Consider the following 24,328-nt stretch of genomic DNA (forward strand, 5'->3'; position numbering starts at 1 on the left):
AGGAAATGTTAACTGGAGGGATTTCTGCAGGGTTCTTGTAGTAAGCTTGCTTTGGAAATTTGTGAAGACCCCATTGTAGGAAAGAGAGATGACAATGTAGAATAATGGCTGGATATTTGCTATAACTACTTAAATCTTGGAATAATGCTTGGCAAAAACAATAACAAAATATGTATGCTCAAATATTCAAGCTTCAAAGTAAATAGAAATGGAGGATGATTTCTATTTTTTTATAAGTCTCCTAAATAATATTTACTACTTTAAAAATGATCAGCCCTTGCCTGAGTCAAAATGTTAGAGTAAACAATGTAAATAATCAGGAAAAGCAATTCTGTGCTATCCCAAAGCATATCATATTAAGATAAGGTAAAAGTTAGTAAGAAAGTGTTACCAAAAACTACTAAAAAATTCTTTCTGAATTAATGAGCAATTGCAATTCTGCAATCCTTAGGTGAGGAAAAGTATTCATAGTCTGGCAAGCCTGTCAGAGGGTAGCCACGAGAACAGTAGTGAAATGTTCAGATGGGAGCTAGTATCTGTGTAAAGAAAGCAAAAACAACACTTTAAGCTACTTTGAGAATAAAATAAACAGTTTTTTAATGATAAGTCTTTTTTTTTCACCTCAAGTGTCTCTCACTAAGGAAAGAGAAACACTTCTAAGTTCTAACAGAAAGCATGAGAGGAAAATAATTACTTTATTAGTATGCTGTGGAGGAAAGAGGAAGAGTTTTATTGTCACACAAACCTGTAGTCTCTCAATTTCCAGGGATGCAGCAAAGAAATTTTTAGTGAGATGATGATGGGAATGTCCTAAGTTCTGTAAGACTTGGTCTCTTCATTGGTAAAATTATACAATATCTCAGATGCCCTTTTCCTATAGGAGCTTCTGGGTTGAGAGGAGTGTGACCCTCTCCTCTCTCCATGATAATGTTTGCTCATTCATTGATATCTGTGTACTCTGAAAAGAGTGGAATCATCTGGCAAAAATATTATTTTGTCTGCTGTGTTCAAGGCTCCCATTCAATCTGATACCATGAAATTTGTTCACACCAACTTAGCCATATGCTGTCAGTGAATTAGCAGGTCATCAAATCACTGCTGAGTCTTAGGGTATTGACAGAGCTGTGGCTTGAATTCCCAGAGCTCAAGGCAGTGGGATACACTGTTCTGGCCAGGGTACTTTTGGAAATACCTGTCATGGTGGGCACATGTTTGCACCAACCCAAACCTGGCACTGTTGGCCTCGCAGAGTGAACACAAAATAGAAGCGATATGCCATCTGCTCTGCCCTGGCTGCCTCAGCCTTACTAGTGCTGATCATGTCTAAAGGTCATCATATTGAGGAAGTTCAGAATATTCTTTGGTGACTGAAGGTAAAGTTGAAGACTACAAGAAGTCCAAAGAGGCTGTTCTGCTTCTTAAGAAACTTAAAGCCTGGGATGATATCAAAAAGGTCTATGCCTCTCAGCAAATGAGTGCTGGCAAGGGCATAATGAGAAACTGTTGTCGTATCCAGTGCAGGTGATCCTCCATCATCTACTGTGAAGATAGCAGTATCATCAAGGCCTTCAGAAACATCCCTGGAATTCCTTGACTTAATTTAAGCAAACTGAACATTTTGAAACTTGCTCCTGGTGGGCATGTCGGATGTTTCTGCATTTGGACTGAAAGTGCTTTCCGCAAGTTAGATGATCTGTATGGCACTTGGCATAAGGCTGCATCCTTCAAGAGTCTCTACAACCTTCCCATGCATAAAGTGCTTGATACAAACCTTAGCAGAATCTTGGAAAAGTCCAGAGATCTAAAGAGCCCTCTGAGCACCATGTAAGAAGAGTCATCGCAGGGTCCTGAAGAAGAATCCATTGAAGAACCTGAGAATCATGTCGAAGCTAAACCTGTATCAAAGACCTTGTGCCAGAATACCATTCTTCGCCAGGCCAAGAATCACAAACTGTGGTTGGATAAGGCAGCAGAAGCCATAGAGGCCAAATCAGATGAGAAGGGGGTTCAAGGCAAGAAGCCTGTAGTAGGGATGAAAGGAAAGAGGCTGTTGGTGCGAAGAAGCAGAAGAAACCTGTGGTGGGGGAGAAGGCTGCAGCCAACAGAAACGAGCAGCTGACAAGAAGCCTGCAAAAAAGAAACACAGTGAAGAAGCCTGGTGCCTAAAAACTTAAATTTATTCTATAAAAGTCAAATCATTTTGGACAGCTAATTTTTTTTTGAGGTTATAAAATATGGTTTTCTTGAGTTCCTTAAGGGCCTTTAGCTGCTCTGTGTTCTTTTATTTACCATTTTATTAACACACAATGAATTATTTGTTTCAGGGGTACAGGCCTTTTATTCATCAGTCTTATATAATTCACAACACTCACCATAGCACATACCCTCCACAATGTCCATCACCTAGCCACCCCCTCCCCCCCCCCCCCCCCTACTCCAGCAATCCTCAGCTTATTTCCTGAGATTAAGAGTCTCTTATGTTCTGTCTCCCTCTCTGGATTTGTCCTGTTTCATTTTTTCCTCTTTTTCCCCATGATATTCTGCCTTATTTCTAAACTGCTTTCCAGAGTGGTTGCACCAGCTGGCATTCCCGCCTACAGTGTAGTAGAGTTTCCCTTTCTCTGCATCCTTGCCAACATCTATTGTTTCCTGACTAATTAAATTTAGCCTTTCTGACTGGTGTGAGGTGGTATCTCATTGTGTTTTTGATTTGTATTTCTCTGATTCTGAGTAATATTGAGCACTTTTTCATGTGTCTGTTGGCCATTTGGATGTCTTCTTTGCAGAAATGTCTGTTCATGTCTTCTGCCCATTTCTTCATTGGATTATTTGTTCTCTAGGTGTTGAGTTTGGTAAGTTCTTTATAGATTTTGGATATTAGCCCTTTATCTGATATGTCATTTGCAAATATCTTCTCCCATTCTGTCTGTTGCCTTTGGCTTTATTGACTGTTTCCTTTGCTGTGCAAAAGCTTTTTATCTGGATGAAATCCCAATAGTTCACTTTTGCCCTTGTTTCCCTTGCCTTTGGTGATGTTTCTAGGAAGAAGTTGCTGCGGCTGAGGTTGAAGAGGTTGCTGCTGTGTTCTCCTCAAGGATTTTGATGTATTCCTGTCTCACATTTAAGGTCTTTCATCCATTTTGAGTCTATTTTTGTATGGTGTAAGGAAATGGTCCAGTTTCATTCTTCTGTGTGTGGCTGACAGCTGATTTTGAATAAAGACCTGATCAAAGCCAGTGAGGGGAAAGAAACTCTCAGATACCATAGAGTTGCTGTGAATTTTAAATTAGATTAAGATAGAAAAACTTATCATTTTTATTTATTAACATCAGCTCTACCATAACTTATGTTAAAAATTAACTGTGGAACAGACTTTGTGTAGTAATTCAATAAGATAAGGAACTAAATTACAATCTACAGCCATTTTTTGAAGATTCTTCTCTTGTTCAAGGTTTTAGATTTGGTGTGTTTGTTTTTTTCTATATCCATAGAAGATAGAGGGAAAAAATTACAAACCTTATTTTCACACTTTATAGAGAACTGAGCTTGTGCTTCGAGCATGCATCACTGTTCATGCAGAGAAACCCTCTGATGTTGTTCTGGCATGGTGAGCTCTTTCTTGACTGATAGCCTAATAAATTCAGCTTTGACATAGACTATTTTGGTAATTCCAGTTCATTCTTCAACCATAGCACCGTCGTATACATTTAGTAGTAACATGAGCGTCTGAATATACCTCAGTTTGGGGCTCTCTGAATTGAACTGTCTAATTCTTTGAAGTTATCTGTAAGGATTCAACAAGTGAATTTGATATATTCTACTCACCTGCCAAATTTAGTGAAAGTTCCTTTATTCTTTCCTGTGTGATGTCAGGGCAGATAGACAAGATCATTTTATTTATCGTATGTATTTGACTTCATTTGGCATTTGTTTTGCTTCATATTTTCACTTAACTTGGTCATCCATAAGAGAATTGTTTCTTCTGCATTTTCTTTCATTGATAAACAATTTAACTAGAAATTCTGAAGTTGGCTGTGTCCTGGAGGCCTCTCAGAATCTAGATGCTTTCTATTTATCTAGTACCTCTGTGATATTTGTGATTGTTGTGGAGAAAAATTTTCATCTCTTTTCAAAGATTCTTCTGGCTGGCCTAGGAATTAAATCATCTTGAGACAAATTAACAGGAGAAAATCAACTTTAATTTTATATGTTCGGGAACTACACATACCCGAAGGGTTTAAAGACAGAAAGGTGATGTGGTATATATGTCATCCTAAGCTAAGGAATGGGAGGGGCTTAAAGAGGAGGAGGGTAATTAACAGGTACTAAGAAAAGCAGATGTTTGGTAATTAGATGTTTACCCTGCCATACATATGTGTCATTAGGATGAAATTTATCAGTGTTAATAACTTTAATGTTAGAAATGACCTCCATTTTGGATTCTGATAGGTCTTTAAGGGAGGGGCACGAGTTTGGCTTGAGCCCCTGGGTTTCTGTTGCTTTGATCTCAAAATAGTCCACAGGTCAAAGTGGCACAGTTTGGGGAGACTTTTCCTGAACCCCTTCATGATTTATAACAAATATGTGTTTGGTCATTCAGATGACCAAAATATATTTCTCATATGTACATTTGATCCTTAACAATATGGGGTTAGGGATGCTAACACCCCCCCCACACACACACACAGTAGAAAATCCACATGTAACTTTGACCCCTCAAAACTTTACTAATAGCCTACTGTTGACTGGAAGCCCTACCCATTAAATTAACAGTGAATTACACATATTTTGCATATTATATGTATCATTCTTACAATATAATAAGCTACAGAAATAAAACATTACTAAGAAAATCAAAGAAGAGAAATATATTTATGGTACTGTAAAAAATCCATATGTAAGTGGGGAAGTTCAAACCCTTGTTCAAGGGTTAATTGTTTTTGGTCCTTGTTTGTCATTTTTGGCTTAGAGCTCCTAAAACCCTTGAATTTCCAGTGATAAGGGCAGCAGTAGTTGTCCTTTGTTATGTCAATGCATTGCATTTTGGAAAGCACATGGGTAACTTAAGGATAAGGGTCTTTGGCAGGACAATCAACCACTTGACCAGAGGGTTGGAACTTCCATTTCTCATTATCCACCACGACCTTAAAGAAGGGGAGAGGGGCTAGAGATTGAGTTTAGTAGCCAATGGTAAATGACTTAATTAGTCATGCCTGTGTAATGAATTCTCTATAAAACCCCAAAAGGACAGTGTTCAGAAAACTTCTGGGTTGGTAAACATGAGATATGGGAGGAGTGGCACATTCAGAATGAACAGGTAAACTCCACACCCCTTCCCTATACCTTGCTATATGCATCTCTTTCAACTGCTTATTCCTGAATTATATCTTTTTATAATAAAATGGTAACCTTGTGAGTAAATGGGTTTGCTGAGTTCTGTGAGACACTCTAACAGATTAATTAAACCAGAGAAGGGAGTCTTGGGAACCTCAGAATTTATAGTCCCTTGGTCAGAAGTATAGGAAACAATCTGGGCTTGGGAGGTGCATCTGAAGTGGGGGTGGGGTAGAGGGTAGTCTTGGACCACTAACCAATAGGAATCTGACACTATCTCCAGGTAGATAGTGTCAGAATTGAGTTGATTTCTTAGGCAGCCTAATGGTATTTGAGAATTGTTTGTTGATGTGGTAGAAGCCCCCACAACACCCACACAGAATTGGGTCCAGGAACTGAAAAGAGCCACCTTAACTGTTTGGTTTCTCTTTTGTACCTTCTGAACTGCTTGGATTTCTGACAGTTTTGCTATTGATGAGGGAGTAGAAGGCAATCTGAAGGAAAGCACAAGGTGACACCCCACAAGCCATCACCCCCCAAGGTGGGAAATATGTGACATTCCTCAGGCATTCCTGGCTGCCCTGGAACTAAGGAAAGAGAAAAACAAATGAGATCACAGTCACACAGGACCTGAGTCTCCAACAGCTTACAAGAGTCCTACTGGTTTACAAGGAAAAAAAAAAAAAAAAAAGCAGTCTTATCAATAGCCTGGCTTCCAGAAATTTCCTGCAGCCCTAACATTACATTTCCTGGAGCCCTCACATCACCCTACCCCCTCCATGGTGCTATGGGAATCAAAGGCAGAAGGAAATGCAGCCCTTTTCCTTATAACCTGCAGCCCATTGACAAATGCATGACAGGTAGAGTGTAACATTCCTCCAGGAAACTCCCAACTGTCTTAATGTGAATGCTTTGCTAGAGGGAAAAACAAGGTTAGCTTGACAGTAGCCAGGCCTCCAGTATCCCATGAGTCTACCTTAGCATAGGAAAGTCCTTTTGGAAACCTCCCTTTTTCCTTACCCCCTCAACTCCCAAGTATATAATCAGTCATTCCCCACAACCCAAGTGCAACTCTTTCTGCCCATGGATCCTGTACTTGTGCTTTAATAAAACCAGCTTCTTGCACAAGAGCCATCTCAAGAATTTGTTCTTGGCAGTCTGCTCTGGACCCCAACACTACTCCAAACCACATCACTACAGCCAACCTAACTTTCTGAAACAGAAACCCATAATCTGAATTTCTTACTTCTTTCAATGGAGAAAAAACTTCAGGAATCACAATGAAATACTCCAAAGAAAGCACTCAATAAATAGTTACAGAAAAATCTATAGTGAAGTAGCATATTTATCTCTTTTTTAAAAAAAGATTTATTTGAGAGAGAGAGAGAGAGTGAGAGAGCCAGCATGAGCAAGAGAGGCAGAAGGAGAGGGAGAGAGAATCTTAAGCAGGCTCCGTGCTCAGCAAGGAGCCTAGAGCAGGGCTCAATTTCATGAGAGATCAAGGCCTGAGCTAAAACCAAGAGTCAGGTGCTTAATTGTGCTACCCAAGAGCCCCAGCATATTTATCTCTTAACAGCAGACTTCTCGAAACTGGTTGCATAAGCAAAGAACAAAGAGGGGGCATGTTACACTGAAAGAGAACCCTAGACTACTGGCGCTCAAATTGACCTGGAAATGTTGGGGTTTGGAGCAAATGGTCAAGAAGGAATTCTTGAGATGTCTTCAGTGCAAAAAAGGTGGTTTTATTGAAGCATGGGAACAGAACCTTGTGGGCAGAAAGAGCTGCACTGGGGTTGTGACAGGTGAGTGATTCTATACTTTCAGGTTGGGAAGGGGTTAGAGATAGCCTTAAGTCTCTGAGGAATGTTGGAAGCAAGGTTTCCAGGACCATGGGAGTGATGCAGATTTTGAATATAGGTGAGGTTGGTGGGGTCTGGAGGCAATGGCCAAGCAAGAATTCTTGAGACATCTTTGGTACAAAAGGTGGTTTTATCAAAGCCCAAGGAGAGGGCCATGGGCAGAAAGAGCTGCTGCAACTAATGCTGCTCCATGCTGCCCTAGGATTGTGAGGGGCAACTGATTTATGCTTCTGAGTTGGGGGAAGTAAAGATAAGGAAGTTCCAAAAGGATTTGCATATGCTAAAGACTCACCAGGTATGGAGACCTTGCTGTTTTCAAACTAAGTTTGTTTTTCCCTTTAGCAAGGCATTAACATTAAGACAGTCAGGAGCTTACTCTGCCTGCCTCAGGTATTTGTCAATGGGCTGCAGGTTATAAGGGCATTTAATTGTATCTATGTTTCCTCCTGCCTTTGTTTCCCACATCATACCCACCTGAACAGTTTTGTATCTTTAAGGTTGCTGTGGGTGGAGCATCTCATCTTCTGTAACTTGCTTCTGCTGAATAGGGGCATAGAGATGTACCTACCTACAAATGGGTCAGTCAGTTGGGGGAATTTATATATGTAGGAGTTACCAAAGGCAGAGGCAGCCAGTCCAAGGTGGATAACATACATGAACCTCTTTGAATAGAAAGGATCATCTGTCAGCTGAAAGTTATGGCAGGTAGACACAGGAAAATACAACAAAAGGCTATTATAATAAGAAAGAGAAGCCTGAACAAAAAGACCTTTGGTAGTTAACTAAAATTTTCCATCTGTCCTTTATTGTTAGAAGAGAAATTTGAGGTCTTCCACAGGTTTACAGGAATAAAAAGGCATGTTAGTTTGCTCTTTGGTTTTCTGTGAATAAGATACAGGTTTTATTCTATATAAATGAGCCCATGAATTGTGTCCTTCTAATTTTACTGGAGTGGGAGTGTGTAATAGGACCCTGTGGGGCCCTTCCATTTTAGAGTTAAATCCTCTGCCATGTTAGACTTCCAATCCTTTAAGTAAACCGTATCTCTGGGGTTTATAGGTTTATATGGTGTGGGTTGCTAGTGACTGTCAGATCAGGTTTAGGGAGGATATGGTTTGCATATTCATTTAGAGATTTATGAATTAACTTGGCCTCAAGTGAATAATTTAACAAAGCATTATAATTTCCATCAGTTGATAGGTTTACAGTGAGAAAAGGTTTTTCATATAGTAACTCTAAAGGACTTAAAACTCTTTTTGTTGTTTTTGGACAGTCCTTGTTCAGAGAAGTCCTACTGTTAAAACAATAATCCAGTTTTCTTGAGTCTTAGTGCTTAAAATCTAGTCTACAAAGATGGGTTATCGAAATATTTCCTCTCTATAATAATCCTCATTTTAAATCAGAGATAGCCAAATCGGGACTGACTAACTTGTTTTTAAAACAAGTCCAGTTTTAACAAGCTTGGCCTAATGATTTACATAAGCTCAGCAAGAGTAGTAAGTGATCATATAGACCTTCTAGACTGTGCTCTGCAGGAACTTTCTATGAGGAAGCTCTGGGTTGAAGTTTTAGTAGCCCCTCCAGTACAGAAGCCAAGCCAAGTGCTTGCCATCAGACATGCCTGGAATACCTGTCGATTGGGGCGGATTCTTCTTCTTGAGGTCCCCAAAGTACCCTGAGGTTACTGCACTTGTCAGGAAGTGACATTCTGTGTTAACCTGGCAAGGCTGCTGAGAACTCTGTAAGCAAGGTATCTGTGGAGTCATTCTTAGAAAATATATTGGAAGCCCTAAGGAGTGATTGTGGAAGCCGCTGAAACATCAGCAGCATTCCTGTTCTCCGACTTTTGAACACAATGTCCCGGTAGGAACAGGATCCTGCGATTCCCAGGGGCAGGGCCCAAGTTAGGAGATATGAAAGAATGTAACCCTCAGTTCCTCCTTTCTGCACCTGGTGATTCCTAGCCCAAACATCCCTCTTCTCCATTATCCCAAGACTGATTCCCTGCATGTCCTCTGAGAATGCAAGCCTGCTTTACAGCCTCAGGATATTTGCCATCCCTTTTACCACTTTCCCATGCTTTGAGGTATCTGTCCTTGCTTTTCGGATAAAAACAAACAAACCAAAAAAAAAAAAAAAGCTATGTGCAGGATTCAGCTGCTGCATCTCTCCCTTGCAGACGCTGTGCCGAACAGCCATTCAGATTGGTGTCTGGGAACTTTATTTCAGTGTGTGATGACAGTATCAGGCCAACATTTCCAAGGGGCTGTGTTGACTCCATGCTTTGTAATGTCTGCCTTAGTTCCTTAAAGCTCTATAGTCATACCTGGGTCTATTCATGTCTTTCAAGTATGACATTCCAGTTAAAGCCTTGGTAAAATAACCAATGTTTCCAATGGGTCCTGTTACAAGAACAGATTCTTATTAAACTTATGCAAATGACTGTAACTGCCATCAAAGAAAGAGTATTTTCGAGACCTTTTGAATTTCGGAAGTTTCAGGTAGAGAGAAGTTAAATGATTTAATCTGTTCACAAATGCTTACTTTATCACATTTCTTTAAGTCATAGATACCTTAAGAAAAAATTTCCTTAGTCTAGAAGAGCAAACAGAGAACCAGCAATGATTTAAGTAGGACTCATAAGGTTATGATTATCCTCAGTTTAGTTAGTTCTGGAAATTTTTACCAATTTCAGTTTTATAATCTTAAACATACTGAATACCTATATTTGTCCTAAAAGTCCTTTCTATGAATCCCCTTAAAAATGAAACACATTTGCAAGAGAGTAAGAATAATCATAAATGAAAAACTCAAAAGTGGACATGAATAAAGATCTGATGAGAGATTACAGTACAGCTGGCAAGGAAATCAGGTTATTTCTGTGACACACAATATTTCAATAATCAAATATCAGGTAACGGCCTATATACCACAACATACTAAAACTTTAGGAACTGTATATCATCTCTAGAATAGTTAGAGTATTTACCCAAGTGTAATGTAAGGCTTATTATTTGCTTAACAATTCTTCTAGAGTAACTTAACATACTAAACAAAAAAGGGTTAATGAGTCACAGACTTTATTTACAATTTGAATCTTGGGAAATTTGTTAAACCTCAGAAAGTTTTAAAGCATATGCTTAGTGTAAGGGCCTATTTAGCCAAAGCGATTCCATCTGGTTAAAGAGTGATTTTGTTGTTTATGCAGTAAAACTTAAACTGACTGTGCCCTCCACCCCCGCACCCAGGGGCACTTACTTAAAAACAAGTCCCGGAAACCAGTAGAATATGGTCGACCAGTCCCTGATAACAGACCCCAAATACAGGAGTGTGTCAGGTCAAGTAGAGGTAACAGAGCCCGAATGCAGGGATGAGTCCAGCCAGGTGGAGACATCCAATCAGTAAAGGGCGCATACTGTCTCCCGAGCTACCAAGGAGTGTGGGCCCCACCCTTTGGGCACCAATTCTGACCAAGGTGATAGGTTAGTTCAAATAGCTACTATGGGGTGAATTGTAATTCAGTTGGCCACCTGTGTGTGACCTAGCATGACTGTGCAGCTTTCTCTGTGTGTTACAATCTCATTGGCCACCCAGGTGTGGCCAGGTTCAACCACATGGCCTTTGCTTCATAAAAGTTAGTCTGTGAGGCTGGGAGGGGTCGCCCTCTCTGTAAAATTCTCAATGCTTGGCACGAAATAAAGCTTTGCTTGACTTTCCCTTTTTATCAGTCTCATTCCTTTGACTATGAACCCAACACCCAGATAGGATTACAGGTCATTACAAAAATTTTTATTTAACCAAGGTGTCAATAAGATACTTGCAAGGCAGATATATAGGGTTATGTAGGTGTTACTTAAACTTAGCTCCTTTAATACTGAGAAATTTCATCTTATTTATTTATTTATTTATTTGACAGAGATCACAAGTAGGCAGATAAGGCAGGAGAAGCAGTCTCCCTGCTAAGCAGAGAGCCCAATGTGGGGCTCGATTTCAGGACCCTGGGATCATTACCTGAGCCGAAGACAGAGGCTTTAACCCACTGAGCCACCCAGGTGCTCCTAATACTGAGAAATTTTAAATAAGTGATCAAAGACCTGATATAGACAAAACATAGAAACTGGTTTTCTGGACAAAGTTAAAAGAGAAAAAAACTTTTATTTACACTTTATCAAGAGCAGGCCAATAATTCAAGAAAACCTTGCCTTTTAAACAGAGAGAAAGGCAGAATTTCAGTCTTATGCTATGGTACTTTTAAAATCCATTTCACTCTTAGTCAATCCTGACCACAGCTAAAATTTCTTTCCAAAGATTTCCCTTCACAAACCTTCCTCAACTTTGCTTTGTATTTAGATTTTGTCCCCAGCCATTTCTTTCCAAACAACCAGTCTCATTTAGAAAAATACCTTCTTTTACCTTGAACAAAATGCATTTCATTCCTTACATCTTTTTTACATACCTCCTACTTTTCTACATACAGATTTATTTTTCTTATTTGCATCAGTCTTAATTACACTTAGCATAATTTTGCCCTCTTGGAAACCTTAGTCTCCAGTGAAAAGTAAGTAGTAACAAATTGTGAGCTTTTATACCAAAACTCTTTAGACAGCAAATTTATGAATCCATTAAGCACAAAGCAGGTTTACCAACAGACTCAAATATCCTGTTTCTTTACAATAAGTCAAAAGCACAAACCTGTGTTCAATAATCATTGATTTAGTACTTTATCCCATTTGGAAAAGACTTAGATGTCTAACAAATTCAATCCCACTTATCACCCAAGCAAAACTCCCAAGTTTCAGGTTACCAAAGACTTTGAAAGCTATCTTAAAAAGTAACGGATGAAAGCTTGAGATTGTTGACCATCATTTTTTTAGCATCTTTTTGCTAATAAATTCCAAGAGACATAATTTTCAAGCTTCAGGTTACCTAAGACTTTGAAAGCTATCTTAATAATTACCCATGAAAACTTGAGACAATTAACCTTAAGTTAAGTCATCTTTTTGCTAACAAAATGCAACAGATAACACAAAGTCTTATTTGACCTTTAGTAAGTCTTAGTAGAATAGAAGTTTCATATTTAATGCTGATAACTCTAAAGACAGGTCTATCTTAAACCACAAACTTAGTTTAAATACCAAATTATATTCTACCTGGATCCGCTTTTAAAAGTCACTTTGTTCCCCATTGTCGATTTTTACCTGAGACACTGGTGGGTAAATACGAAGTGGCCAGTGTTAAGTCCTTTTAATTGGTCTTTGAAGTGAGGGGAGGAGAAGGAGCCATTGGTACTAGAGGCACTGAGAATGATATAGAAGCCAGTTATACAAGCCACACCTAGTGTAGTGCAGAAACAGGAGGAGAGTGAGACAGATGAGGCAAACTGAAGCCAAAAGGCAGAGAAAGAGGGTTCCCAGTTCTAGAGCTCATCAGCTCCAGAGTAGCAGCCACCATGTTCTCTGGCCAACAAGAGGGAGTAGGCAGTCCATGTCAGGCTGGAAAAGACACAGAATTTCCCTGAAACAAAGGGACTTTCAGCAGCTGCTTGGGAATATTCCTTCAATTGCCCATCCTGAGTAAGACTAACCACAGTTGGCTCCAGTTATTGCTGTTAACCCAGGAAATGAGTGAGGGAGAAGCCCCCACATACCACTAGAGTAACCTGAGTCTGTTAGGAGGAATGGTAAGAAAGAGAGAGATGGGGGGGGCAGAGTCCCCTTCGCTAGGGATGGCCCATGTTTCCTCCAACCTGGGTTTATTCAGAGACCTATTTAGATACTTATCATCCTTCATATCAGGAAGCAGTTTACTGGCCTGGTTACAACCAAACACATTCTTCAAGAAGCCATTAGGTCTGGATCCTAATTTAGAGCCCTGAACTCATGGGATGGACCTAGGGTGCCTCCATCTGTTTGCCCTGTTTTCTGTAGAAAAAATCTAACTGATAGATCCTATTGAGGCCATGCAGTACCTTTCTTAAATTTTGCAATCCAAATTGTTTCCAGTGGGTTAAAAGGCATCCCAAGGGAAAGTCCTTGGGAACTGAAGAGAGAAGGCCCATCACCTAAAAAATCCACCCCCTGTCCCTGACGCCGCAGATAGTGTCCCATGGGCCTGATTATGTCAGAGATTCCTGGTGTCAGAGTGGCCTGAGGTGTCCCTTGAATGAAATCCCTATGATCACCACCTGTCAAAAAAGCCCAGTAGGAGTGAGGCCTGCCCTCCAACCAGGCCTGATTCCCCATCACATTCTAGGCTATTCTAGATATGATGGGTGCCAATGTATGGACCAAGTTTGCCTTGCTGTGAAGGCCACATGTGCCTGTCTTACCTAGCTGAAGGTCATGAAGAACCTGCTCTTTTTAACCCATGGAATACACTAGAGAAGTTTTATAAGAGGAAAGTACCCAATTTTGTAACTTAAGTTGTTACTAGAGGACATTCACAGAAAACAGTAAATCCATCATGATCTAAGCAACGAGCCAACACATGCAGTCCTTACAGCCAACATCCCTAGGAAATAGTCTCTGGTTGGGTTTTAATTCAGTCAGGTACTGGTTTCAGCCAGCTCCCACTGGAGATCTAATGGCCAAAAGCAGGTAGGCCAGAGATGTGGAGGGGATCACATTAGACCAGTGAGGAAGAAACCTCACATGGGAGTCTTAAGACTGGCAACCATGTTGGTCACTTAAAAATGACTGTTCTGTGCCCAAGTCAGACAACTTTGTATAAGGACAGGAGTAAAGAGAGGGCATCAAGTTTCTGGGTCTTATTACCATCCTGGTCATGGTACTAACTTCCAGCCAAAAGGCAGGCTTTCTTCACCCTATAGAGTAGCCACAGTCTGGAGGATTACAGCCTGAGCTATTGACGTAAGTGTTCCAATAAAAGCATACTCCTTGAAGAGCCCCTGGAATGAAAGTAAGGGGAGAGCAAAGTACTCATGAAGTTTGTATAGAAGCTCAGAGTCCAGATGAAAAGACTCTAAGCCCCCATATTGGAGTCCGGGATAATGTAGTTTTTGAATATAGGTGAGGTTTGGTGAGGTCGAGAGTTGACAGCTAAGAAAGAATTCTTGAGATATCTTTGGTGCAAAAGGTGGTTTTATTAAAACATAGGGACAGGACCCATGGACAGAAAAAACTGCACTGAGGTTGTGACAGGTGACTGATTCTATACTTTCAAGTCAGCGAGGGGATTAGAGATAGGATGTCTCTAAGGAATTTTGGAAGCAAGGTTTCCAGGACTCTGAGGGGGCTAGTTAAAAGGTCACTTATTACTGTCCCATAAAACCTTAGCCATGAGATCCTTCAGATGTTTATCAGTGGGCCATATGCTTGGAGGATGATTGCTAATATATGTCTTGGGGGTGGAGATAAAGGGAAGTTTCCAAAGAGATTTTGGCATGTTAAAGTAAATTTCCAGAATTCAGGGGGTTTGGGATCCTGTTAAGTTGGGATTGCCTTTGCCCTTAGCAAAGTGTCATCATCTAGGTAGCTGAGCTTCCAGAAGAAGGTCACTCAACCTGTTTTCAAGGACTTGTCAATGAGCCGTAAGTAGCAAGGAAATTTAATTTTTTTTTTTTTGCCTTTGTTTCCCACATCAAAATCACTTGTCACTGCCATATTCTGAAAATGTGATTTTACCCAATTTCTTCCTCAGATAAAGTTAGATTGTTCCTAAATTATTTTTATGAGCAGGCCAAATCATCAAGAAATAACACTGAGTTTCTAATAAAAATAAGGGAAGTGAAACAGTGTCAAAGAGAGAAAGGAAGGAAATAAAACAAATTCAATAGCTTCCCTAAGTAATCTTTTCTTTTGGAAATAAGTCATAGTGGTGCTTAGAAATTGTATATGGGGAGGAAGTTTAATTTTCTTTAAAATACATAGAAAATTACATCTCACACATTTTTGGTAATATTATTTTTACTTATGGCCTTTGGATAAAATAACATGTTATAGCAGTAGATATTCTTCACTTGAAGAAGATGAACAGGGATCTTTACTTAGAAGTTTTTTCAGTAGTCTACAATGAAAGTATTCAGTTTCCTAAGGTTGTTTTTATTCCTTCATCTCACCAAAAGACAAAATCCTTATTTAGTCTTTTCAGATTTCCTGGTAGGAGATTTAAAGCTTTATGTGAACAAGTCAATACTTTCTTTTGAACATCTTGCTGATAAGTCTTCCTTTATGAGACACATGATTCGGCCTGAATTTGAACAAAAAGATTCATCAAACCTATCTCTGAGTTTCTTTCATTTGAAACTCTGAAACTTTATGTAATGTTGGTGTAGTAAAGCTTTTTCTTTTTTGTAAATGTCACTTGGATTTAATGTAATTTCTCTGAATTCTTTCAGTTTACTCTTACAACAAAAGGTAGTTGTCCAATAGAAAACAACAGCAATGAAAACCCTGAATTTTATTTTAATGATTTAACTTGTATCAGCTCTCTTATGGCCTTTTGCAATGTAGATTCTAGGAGAAATTAATTGAGGAGTCATTAATATTAAAATGTCTAAAAGGATTTTCTGAAGGCTAAATAAATTTTTAAACCTAAATTAAGCATTTTAAAATATGAAAATGGAATTTCCTATTTGGCTAATCTAGTTTTAATTCAATTTAACTCTTAATTATTAGGGATGAGATATGGATAATATTAGTTTGGTAGAATGTGCTTATATTGGTTTCAAAGTATTTTTCTTTAGGGTATGGCATAGTTTTCTTTTTAATGTACAGAAATTATATGCTATGTACATACTACACACCTATTACATAGCTTCTTTTGTTTAGAAAACACTGATACTTCTTCGAGGTCTCATCATATCCCTCTTTTATTTTTTAGTTTTTATTTATTTGAAAAAATTTTTGTTTTGCTGCCAGTGCTTCAGCAAATTTTAGTGAATGTTGGGGGCCAATATGCTAAATTTGGCCACATTTCTCTATGCAGTAGGACCATGAACCTTCTATTGACTAACTTCCTTTTTTTTTTTAATGTGTCTATGCAAGTTTGGGAAGTTTGAATATACACTATTGCAGCAGTATTTGTTGGAGGAATTCATTGAGAGGACATGACCACAGACTGTCCAGGGAGCTGGACCTGGGCAGTTGGAGGCTCCTCATCCCTCCCTTGTCCTTGGAATGTACATCTCATCATTATTTCCATAACCATTTCCCATAGCCATGAACACAACGTGGAGATAATAATGTGTTGTTGAGACCATCTTTACTGTGTATGTGAGTGAACCCCATCAAAAGCTCTGTATAAACATTAAGGGTCTGGCAGGTGGATGCAAACTATTTGTCCATCTTGCAGCTGGCCAAAAGAAGCCTCATATGTCAGTTCCCTTGCTTATTAAAACTGCCATCTCCCAGTCTGTGGTGGTCCGCCTCTTTCTTTGGTGTCTCATTGTCTACTCTGGACATGGGGAATTTTTAGATTTCACCCCTGAAACTCTTGAGTTTTTGAACCGTTAAGTATTGTCCCATGTCTACCCGCTTAAATAGATGGTTAGCAAATCTGAACCAAATTATCCCTGAAGAACCTGACACATCTTTTTTGACTAGTGGCTAAAGTTTTTGAAGATTCATAAATTAAAATGTTATTTTTTTTAAGGATTTATTTATTTGTCAGAGAGAGAGTGCAGGAGCAGAGGGAGCAGCAGGCAGAGGGAGAAGCAGGCTTCTCACCAAGCAAGGAGCCTCATTTGGGACTTGATCCCAGGACTCTGGGCTCATGCCCTGAGCTGAAGGCTGATGCTTCACTGACTGAACCACTCAGGCATCCAAAATGTTGTAGGATTGTAAAGGATACTTGTTGAGAACAATCACCAATTATATGATAGAGAAAAGGATTTAAAAGACATCAAGGAGTCAAGGCTCAAATGTGGTTTCTTTGTTTCATTAATACAACAATATAGGTACTCTCTGCTGATAGGGTTTAGTTTTTAGGGTTTTGTCTTGTTTTGTTTTACATATGTTATTAAAGTTTGCTTTATTGTCAGGAAGCCGTGGATATGACTGCAGTGAGAGTTCCCTCTTCTATGCCCAATTCAAAGAAGCTACTGGCAGTTTTCTTTTAAGTTATTTAAGACTCAGCTTCTTAGGCACCTGGGTGGCTCAGTTGGTTGAGTGACTGCCTTCAGCTTCGGTCATGATCCTGGAGTCCCAGTGTGGAGTCCTGGATCGGGCTCCCTGCTCAGCAGGGGGTCTGCTTCTCTCTCTGAACCTTCCCCTTTTCATCTTCTCTCATTCTCTCTCTCTAATAAATAAACAAAATCTTAAAGAAAATGAGACTCAGCTTCTCATGGAAGGTAATTTTAGTGTACTGCTTATCTTTCTAAGTTGTATTTCTCAATGTACTTCATTTTTTAGAAAATGCTTGATTTATAGAAAATACGGTGAAGAGAGTAAAAAAAGTTATATTACACAGCCACTTTTGTTTTCTTGATTAATAGCATTTTGCTTTTGTGTGGTACACATGTTACAATTAGTAAACAAATCCTAATCTGTTATTATTTAAGTTCATATTTTAGATTTCCTTACTTTTAACCTAATGTCCTGTTGCTGTTCAGTGTCCTATCCAAGATACCACATTGCATTTAGTTGTCCTGTCCCCTTGGCCTATTCTTGACTGTTAGAGTATCTTATACTTTCTTTGATTCTTTCTTTCTTGTTTTTTTAATGATCTTGATCGCTTAGATGAATAGTGGTTGGATATTCTATAGAATGTCCTTCAATTTGAGTTTATCTAGTGTTTTTCTTATGGTTCTTTGGGAGTTTTTTTGTTGGTAGAAAGAACACCACAAAGCTAAAGTTCTGTCACCATCACACTGAGGGTACATGTTATTCACGCGACTTATAGCTGTTGATGCTAATCTTGGACACTTGACTAAAGTAATATTTGGTAAGTTCTCTTTTTGAGGTTACTTCCTCCCTGTCCTGCCATGTTATACTCTTGGAAAAAATGCAACTCTTAAAGAGCAGGGATTTTTACTGCACCTTCTTGAAGGTAGAATAAGTATATATATTATTTGGAATTCTTCTGCACTAGAGATTTGTCTTTCTTCCCCATTTAGTCTATTGATTAAATCAATTCTGTTAGTATGTAATCATGCATAACATTTAGTAATTTTGGTTATAATAGAATACCACTGTATTTAATTTGTTGTATTTAATTTGTTTTTTAATTTTGTATTTAATTTGTTATTTAATTTGTTGGCTCAAAATTATTCAGCTTTGGCCATTGGTACTCTTTTAGTTGGCTCCTGTGTCTCTGTGATATACCCCATCACTCGTGTGTGTAACACTCCCTTTCTGACACTGCTAGTTGCTCTAGGCCTACCTTGTATATTTATTACCTTTAGTCCTAGATTCAGGTGGCTGTCCAAGGAGCGCTGATTCCTCTTATTGGGGAATGATATTAGAAACCAAGATCTGGGGGCACCTGGATGGCTCAGTGGGTTAAGCCGCTGCCTTCGGCTCAGGTCATGATCTCAGGGTCCTGGGATCGAGCCCCGCATCAGGCTCTCTGCTCAGTGGGGAGCCTGCTTCCTCCTCTCTCTCTCTCTGCCTGCCTCTCCACCTACTTGAGATTGAAATAAATAATATCTTAAAAAAAAAAAAAAAGAAAGAAACCAAGATCTGGGTGCTAAGTGTGCTCATTGCTACTGCTTATGGTTGTTTCCAGGCATTTCAGCTGAAAGAGCACGGAAATATATGTGCGCATACTAATGCATAAACACACACACACATATGTATGTATATATACATTCATATATATATATATATGAATATATCTACATATAGCCATCTGTCTTTATATTAAGGTAAACATGAATTCACACTGCTGTCTTCAACACTAATCCCTCACCACATAGATCATTCTAGCCCCTTCTTGTTTATCTGTAAACTCTTGGTCTAACCCGGCTTCTACCATCTGCCATCTGTTGGCTCAATTATTCAATCCCAGTATACATGTATAGCAGGATCAGAATTGTTAACCTGTGTATCATGGGAAACAACTTAATTGAGTATAGTTGAGTACTTATGTATAGTTTCTTTTGCCATTAGTTGTACAAATTCATTCTGGCACTTCCCTCTCCCCCCCCTTTTCCTTCACGGAAGTTGTTTCATACATTTGTAATCTAGTAATATTGTTTCGCCACATTCTCTATTCCAATCTTGGATTCTCTAACCTTACAAATTATGTTTTGAAATTTTTCCATGTGTTCTATGTATTTTGATTAATACATAATGTCATATTTCCTCAGTTACAGTATTATATAGAATACTTTTACCACATTAAATGTTTCTCTGTGTTTTCACTATTTTAACCCTTCTCACTTCCCTGGGCACCCCTAGAAATTCTTTTTCTTGTGGCTATAGTTTTATCCTATTTAGAACATTATTTAATCAGAGTCATAAAGTAGGTAGCCGTTTAAGACTGGCTTCATCAATTTATCAATGTGTATTTAAAATTCATTTAAGTTGTTAGGTGGTTTTATAGCTAGTTTCTTTATATTGCTGAATTATATTTCATTGCGTGAAGGTACCACAATTTGCTTATTCCCTATTGAAGGGCACTGAAACCTCTAGTTTCTAGAGTTTGGAAATTCTGAATAAAACTCTTATGACATTTACATGAAGGAAGATTTTTGTGTAAATTTGTTTTCAGATCAGTTTGGTCAATGACTAAGAGTGAAGTTGTGATTACTGAATTGAATTATATTTAACTTTGTAAGAAAATGAAAACTATATTTCAAAGTGGCTATATCATTTTTCATGAGAACTCCTTATGCTTCACATCCTCACCAATATTTGATATTTTCATATTTGTAATTATCTAAGTACAAATGATGTTAAGCATTTTTTCATATACTTAATTAATATTGGTGTATCTTTGATGCTTTTTCTTTTCAGATATTTTGCCCATTTAAAAATTGGATCACTTATATTTTTTATTGTTGACTTTTAAGAGTTCTTGGAGACAAGTACTTTATCAGATACGTGTTTTGCAAATATTTTTTCCCAAGCTGTGGCTTGTCTTTTCATTCTCTTAATGTTTTTCACAGAAATTTTTAATTAAAACAAACCCAACATATCAGGTTTTTCTTTCATTAGTCTTGGTTTTGATGTTTTATCAAAAAACTCATTACTGAACCAGTGGTCATGTGCATTTTCTCATAGAAGTTTTATAGATTTGCATTTTGCATTTAATCTTTAATATACTACTAAAATAACTTATTTGAGAGAGAGAGAGAATGAGAGAGGGCATCTGAGCTTGTATATGTGAGTGAGCACACACGAGTGGGTGGAGGGGCAGAGAGATAGGAATAAACTCCCCACTGAGCAGGGAGCTAGACGCAGGCATGGGGCTCAATCCCAAGACTCTAGGATCGTGACCCAAATCAAAGGCAGATGCTTAACCAGCTGAGCCACCCAAGTGCCCCTAGGTCCTTGATATTTTTTGAGCTATAGATTCTTTTTTTTTCCTCTTTTTTTAAGATGTACTGTATAATGGTTTTAGCACGATTTGTTGCAAAGTCTGTATTTTCTCCTTTTATTCACCTTGCTTTCTTCTCAAGGATCAGTTGACTATATTTGTATGAGTTTATTTCTGGGGTCTTAATTCTGTTCCACGGAATTGTGTGTCTGTTCTTTTGCAAATCCTGTACTGTCCTGATTGCCAACTTTGTGCAGGATTATGTTAGTTTTTCTAAGTCTTTAGTCTTCCCATGTGAACTTTGGAATCAGTTTATTAGCTATAAAATAACTTGCTGGGATTTTGATTAGAGTTTTTTTTGACAGAGATCATGGTAGGCAAAGAGGCAGGCAGAGAGAGGCTCTCTCCTCTCCCTGAGGAGCAGAGAGCCCGATGTGGGGCTTGATCCCAGGAGCCTAGGATCATGACCTGAGTTGAAGGCAGAGGCTCTAACCTGCTGAGCCACCCAGGCGCCCCTGATTAGAGTTTTAATCAATCTATAGATCATGTTGGGAAGTACTGATGTAATGATATCTGGGAACACAAAATATATCTCCATTAATTTAAATCTTTGATCCTTTCACCAGTTTTATAGTCTGCATAGAGAGTCTATAGGTATTTTGTTAGCTTTATGCCTAAGTATTTTATTGGTTGGTGGTATTTAAATACATATATATGTATATATGTATTTAAATTTCAAATTCCAATTGTTTGTTTCTAGTATGTATTAAAAAACTGATTTTTCTTTTTTAAAAATTTTTTAAAGATTTTATTTATTTATTTGACTGAGAGAGTAGTAGGCAGAGAGGCATCAGAGAGGGGGAAGCAGGCTCCCTGCTGAGTAGAGAGCCCGATGCAGGGCTCGATCCCAGGACTGAATCCCAGGACCCTGGGATCATGATCTGAGCTGAAAGCAGAGGCTTTAACCCACTAAGCCACCTAGGCACCCCAAAAACTTCTCTCCTTGGAATAAATCCCATTTGGTTATGATTCATAATTCTTCGTACATTGTTGAATTCAGCTTATTAATATTTTTGGAGGACTTCATCTCCATTCTTGCATTCATGAGAATTATTGGTCTCTAATTTTCTTTTCTTGTAATGTTTTCTCTGGTTTCATTATTAGAGGAATAATGTGCTCAATGAGTGAGTTAGGAAGTGTATGTACTCTCTACTTTGATTTTCTGGAAAAGAGTCTAGAGAACTGGTGTCATTTCTTCCTTACACATTTGGTAGAATGTGTGAATGATACCAACTTGGGTCCACACTCTATCTTTTGGAAGATTATTAATTAATTTTATTTTTTTAAGATTCTATTTATTTGACAGAGAGAGAGAGAGCATGAGCAGAAGGGCAAGGAAGGAGCAGACTCTCCCCTGAGCAAAGGGCCCAACATGGGACTCGATCATGACCCAAGCCAAAGGCAGATGTTTAACCCACTGAGCCATGCAGATGCCCATATTAATTAATTTTAAAAATAAATATATATTATTTAGATTATATATTTTTCCTTATTTGAGTTTTTATAGTTTGTGTCTTTCAAATAATTGATTCATTTGACCTAAATAGTTAAGTCTGTACAGATAGAGTTTTATGCAGTACCCCTTTTTACCCTAAATGTTTATGTGATCAGTAAGGATGATCCCTCTTTCATTCTGGCTTGAAATTTATTAACTTTATTGATCTTTTAAAAGAATCAACATTGATATTCCTGCTTTTTAATATTGAATTATTTTTGATTTCCATGATTTTTGCTCTTTTCTCTCTTTCTTTCTGCTTATTTAAGGCTTAAATCGATCTTCTGTCTCTTGTTTCCTAAGGTAGAAACTTAGAATATTGAGTTTAAGTATTTCCTCCTTTTAATACATACAAGGCTTAAATTGATCTTCTGTCTCTTGTTTCCTAAGATAGAAACTTAGAATACTGAGTTTAAGTATTTCTTCCTTTTAGTACATACACTTAACACTATAAACATATTTCTAATCACTGCTTTCATTGTAGCTTACAGATTTTGATAAACTGTACTTTCATTTAGTTAAAAATTTTTTTTCCAAATTATCCTGAGACTTTTTCATTTGTCCATGTGTTATTTGAAGTGTTTTTTAATATCCAAATGTTAGAGATTGTCATGCTGTCTCCTGTTATTGATATACTTAGTTTAATTCCTTTGTGGACTGGCAACACACTTTGTATCATTTCTTTTAAATTGGATACTTTTTAAAAATTGTCTTTTGTCTTTGTGATTGTTCCATGTGGGCTTGAAAAAAATGTATTTTACCATTATTGAATGGAGTATTCAGGATAACTTCTAGGATTTATAAGCTTATAGTAGTCCATTCTCATAGTCCAAGATCCATCACTCTTCTGCAGTTGAAACAGGAGAATTGAATATCTTCATCTCTCGAATCTTTGATGTGGCTCAAATCAATTCTGTCCTTAAGGAATGTGATATTACTTATTGACTGTTTAACAGGGGGAAGTCCTGAAGGACTGAAGTGGAATTTTTCTGGTAAGTACTTGCAGGTTCCTTTGTAGAAAATGAGAATAGGATTTTATATGATATAATTTTTTTTGAGGAGTATCTGCCTTCCTCTCATTGTAGAGACTCTGAGTTTATAGACTAGAGCAAGCCTTGGAATTGGGTGAGAGATCATGATTCTCTATTTTGGTGGCCTGTCAGATTACTATTCTTGATGAAGCCAACATAAAGAATCATGAATTGCTGGACATGGACTGTATCTTGTAACATCATTCAAGTCCCCAGACCCAGAACTGTCTTTATTATTTCTGGTTATATGAGCCAATAAATTACCTTTTACTTTTTTTTTTGTCATTTTTAATTGAAGTTGCTGTTTCTTGCATCTGAAAGAATCACAGTGGCCTCCAAATGAAATTCACAAATACAGATGTTACAAATCATATGCATTGATTTGTACTTGAGCAACTCTCAAGTGGACAACTAAGTAGCATCTTCCTCCAGAATGCATAGTAGCTGGGATTTATATATCAGTGATGATTAATGATTCTTTCAGACAGCACTGGGCAGATTGTGTGTGAGAAAAATTGTAAGGGAGAGTTTCTGACTCCTTTTCCCTCAAACTTTTTCTCTCTATCAACCTTTATATCTAATAAAGCTCAGTTTACAGATACTGCCAAAGTCTTGTTGACTCTTTGTTGACTCTTTTACCAAAAATACCTTAGTGGTGGGAATTTAAGTTAGAAAATAACAGCTAGAATAGGCCCAAAGGGCAAAACAATTTCACCAGATAGCACACTGTTAATGCCGATTTGATTTGTCTACAAAAAGAGTAAACTTGCTGGGAAGCGTCTGTGAAGACATTGAAACTAAGTCTTTCCCTTCCATGTGTCTTCCTTGTTATTCAGGAAATATTTTGAAAATGGTTTCATAAAACATCTTTCCCTTGTGCCACTGTAATAGGAAGGAATCGAGAGAAACTGATCATTTCCTTTTGTCATAGTTCCTCATGTGACCTCCAGAGGAGTAAATATCTGGAATTACAAACCTGAATATAAGATTTTGTTAGAGAAGAGTTTCATACACTGTTTCAAGTGTTTCATACAAAGTTTCAAGAATCTTTTGTTATGGTCATATTCTTCTATGAATGACAAGGCTTCTGTGAATGGTAAATGTTCCTG

At 38.1% G+C, this 24,328-nt stretch overlaps 1 pseudogene; it reads left to right on the top strand.

The window, feature by feature from the left end:
* Nucleotides 1-927: 927 nt before the first annotated feature.
* LOC132020255 (large ribosomal subunit protein uL4-like) lies at nucleotides 928-2,174 on the top strand (annotated as a pseudogene).
* Nucleotides 2,175-24,328: the final 22,154 nt, after the last annotated feature.

Source organism: Mustela nigripes, chromosome 6 (assembly GCF_022355385.1).
Source record: "Mustela nigripes isolate SB6536 chromosome 6, MUSNIG.SB6536, whole genome shotgun sequence".
Taxonomy (NCBI): Eukaryota; Metazoa; Chordata; class Mammalia; order Carnivora; family Mustelidae; genus Mustela; species Mustela nigripes.